The sequence below is a fragment of the Zonotrichia leucophrys genome, chromosome 6 (assembly GCF_028769735.1).
Source record: "Zonotrichia leucophrys gambelii isolate GWCS_2022_RI chromosome 6, RI_Zleu_2.0, whole genome shotgun sequence".
NCBI lineage: Eukaryota > Metazoa > Chordata > Aves > Passeriformes > Passerellidae > Zonotrichia > Zonotrichia leucophrys.
The window spans coordinates 17,297,142-17,300,597 of NC_088176.1; the positions used below are offsets into that span (position 1 = coordinate 17,297,142).

The following is a 3,456-nucleotide window of genomic DNA, read 5'->3' on the forward strand; positions in this document are numbered from 1 at the left end:
CCATATGTCTGGTGTGAAATTTCCCCAGACTGCCTCCATATGGCACTGCTCTGGCCATGGAAAAGCTGCTGCTCCCTGCCTCCAGCCCTGCTGTGTCACTTGCTGCAATCATGGTTATGGATGAGTGTTATCACTGCATGAGGAACTCAGCCATCCCCCACCAAGTAGTGAAAACCACAACCCTTGGAATAAAATAAACCAACATACAGTTATTGCCACTGTTGCTTTTGCTATAGTCAAGGGAGCCTTCAAAATATGTTTCCAAGTACATTTCCCAACATCTCACCTCCAGAGCTTTGTTTCACAGGCCTCAGCTACGAATCACAGCCCCCCACCCAGGGATGCTGATGGTCTGTTCTATACTGAGCCTTCATCACTGCGTGACTGAGTCTCTGTCACACACACTCTGCCAGCAATGCTAGAGAAGTTAGAGTTAGTTAGAGAATAGTTGGAGAAGTCTGGGCTGTCCTTTCATACGACCTTGGTCTGACAAAAATTACTCCTTTGTGTTTGAACCATCCAGATGCTATTCTTCATGCTGAGGAGATAAATATCAGATCAGGATGGAGTTTTTTCCTTTTTTTGGGGTTTTTTTTTTTTTTTTTGGTTGGTTGGTTGTTGTTTTCTTTAACTAATAGAGAGGATTAAAATCTGACAAAATATAATAATTAAAATGTGAGCAAAGGGGAAGAAATTGATGGTTTATGTGGAGGCATAGAATGTAAGATGATAGTGCAGGAGGTAGTCCCTCACCTGAGGAGTTGCAGCTGTGCTAATCACCAAAGATTAGGAACAGGCCTGCCCTTAACAGGTCACAGCTGTGTCCAATAAGAAGATGAGTGCTACAAAAGAGTGGGTTAGCTGTGTGAGGAGAGACATGGAGTTTGTTGGTTGTGCTGTGAGGAGATGTCCATGAGAAATCACTGAGAAGGTATGGGACCTTAGCAATAGGATGGCAACAAGTTTAGACACTCCTATTGGAAGAAAACTTTGTCACTCATCATCACCCTACTTGGAGGCAAGGTCTTGAAACTGGGCTGCCTGCTCACTGCAGATACTGGGAAGCACCTTTGGTGCTCTCAGAAGCTTTAGCCAATATTGGGCAAGCTAACTTTAACTTCTGTAACATTGCATCCTTTCCCCAGAGGTTTTGCCTGCACTGAGCACCTGTCAGTCCCCCTGGGGCAAGAGGAAAAGAGCCAGAATTTCTTCACAACCAGTCCCCAGCTCCCCATCATTCTCTCCCTCATGTTGGACCAAGCACAGAGGCTTTCTGTCCATTTCCCAAAGGAGTCTTTTACTGCCAGTTTGGACTGAGCTGTTTCTTTTTGGGAGGTCTTCATAATCAAGCACCACTAGAGGACTTGAAACAAACCAGAGAGATTTCATGGTCTCCTTTCAAAGGACTTGTGTGCCAGGAATCAGCTGCTATTTTCATAGGGAATTGGGGAAGCCAAGGCCAGGGTGGCAGCCTGGGGACATGGTCTGAGTTTTGTGGGCTCTCATTGGACATCTGTGCTGCATGGAAAGTGCCACTGAGTAAAGGATTTGCTTTCCTGTGTGCTGAAAGCAGCAGGAGGTGCTGTGTTATGTACAGACAGCTTCTCTATCCCAGGGCTGCATGACTTGCAGCCTGAGGCACCTCCCAGCACTCCCCATTTCTGCTGATGTGTCACCCTGGATGCTCTCAAGGCTCTGTAGTGCCAACACAGAAACTATGTAAAAAGTATCCCCCAGTGCCCTGTGCACCCAGGAGAGGCACCGCCTCCCTGTAGCTCTCCTGGCAGTGGTGCCAGCTCCTGTGAGCAGAAATCACCCTCTGTTCTCTGCTTATCAGCTGCTGAGCTCCCAAGGTGATGCAAGGACTAGCAACTAAGGCACACTAGTGCACTTTACCACCCCATTTAGCTTTCCTAAAATGGAAAGTAAAATAGTTTTCCTTTCAGTTTCCAAAAGATACTGCTATCTTCTCCACTTACCTCGAAGGCCATTTCAGAGACCAGCAGGCCTGTGCCATCCTCCCTCCATCAGGAGCCTCTCAGGAGTGCCTCTATTGCAGCACTGGTCCCACTCAACCTACAGGGGACAAAAAGGAGGGAGGCCTACTTAGATTTTTATTTTAACATCCAGAGCACATGCTGGAGGTGTGTAACTCTGCAAACCTGTTCAGCATTGGCACACAGGGCCAGGAACATCATGTCTTTTCCAGCTGCAGCTCTTGCAAATCCGTGGGAAACTTTTCCTCTCAAATACCTCCGTTAGTTTGCTATATTCATTCTTGTTGTCTGGCTTGTGTTTCTGGGTGCAGATAATTCCAATGCAGTTGCATAAAGCTATACTCCATTTTGGTATCCAGCCACATATTTTCAACCATATAATATTTGTCACGAATATAAGCATATATTTATATGTGTTAAATGCCAAATTGGCACATGATCTCTTGACTGAGCCAGGGCCTGGAGACTTCTCTACATGGCATCCCTCCAAGCTGTAGAGATTGCTTCCACTTCAAATAACTTTTCCTTGAGAGCTCCTGTGGCACCTGTGTTAACAACAGCAAGAGACCCTCAGGAAGTGTCAAAGCACGCTTGGCAGCTGTATAGCAGGGGAGGAGCACTGACTTTTGTCCCCTTGTCCCTCGAACCTCCCTGTGCTGTGAAAGCAGAGCCATGTGTGCAGCCCATTGGGAAAGCCCTCCCATGCCACAGGCTCCTTTTCACCACAGCTGAGCCCCTAAACACCCATCACCTCCCATCTGCAAGGTATTCTCACTTCCAGACCCAGAATGGCTCTGCCTGTGCTGGGATGCTGCTTCAGTACTCAAAACAGACTCATCTTTTCTATCTCTCCATCTTTATCAGTCCTGGTCTGGCTTCCCTAGTCAAGTTGCCCAAGCACCCAAACCAGAAGCTGCCTGAGAAGTCTCTCCCTTGGGGCTGCCTTGTTTGCTGTGGGTCCACTCTCTCATTCTGAACAGCTTCTCACACATCATCTCATAGTAGCAGGCTCTCTGAATCCAGCACTGCAGCAGTAAGCGACAAAGAAGTTGATTGCAAACAGATATTTTTGGTATGTGTACATGTGAATGCATACTTATGTTCAAAACTGGAAATATTAAAATTGCTTTATTTCCTTGTATTTTTCCCCACTCATTTCATGTTCCATTTTTAGCTGTGCTTGCAATTTACTTGGAACCTGCCCTCTTAAGTCAGATGGATGAATTATTGCTTTGCTTTCTCTGGGAAAATAATACTATAGAATGGCCACTCCAGCATACACAAGTATTACTGGCAAGGAATATGTAGGTAGTTTAGATTTATATGGCTGTAAGTGAAAGCAGAACTTGGCTCTGTTCTGCCTGACTGTCATGAAAAGAGATAGTCACCATGGGCTTTAGTATGAACTTGGCTCCTAGAAATTACAGCAATAAAAATAGCAATGCCATCATTTGTTAAT

The 3,456-nt window shown here is 45.9% G+C and overlaps 1 long non-coding RNA gene across 1 annotated transcript; it reads left to right on the forward strand.

Moving 5' to 3' along the window:
- Positions 1-872: 872 nt before the first annotated feature.
- Positions 873-2,714, forward strand: LOC135449585 (uncharacterized). The gene is made up of 2 exons (XR_010440774.1): positions 873-1,023; positions 1,146-2,714. It is a non-coding gene; the product is annotated as an uncharacterized LOC135449585 (long non-coding RNA).
- The last annotated feature ends 742 nt before the right edge of the window (positions 2,715-3,456 follow it).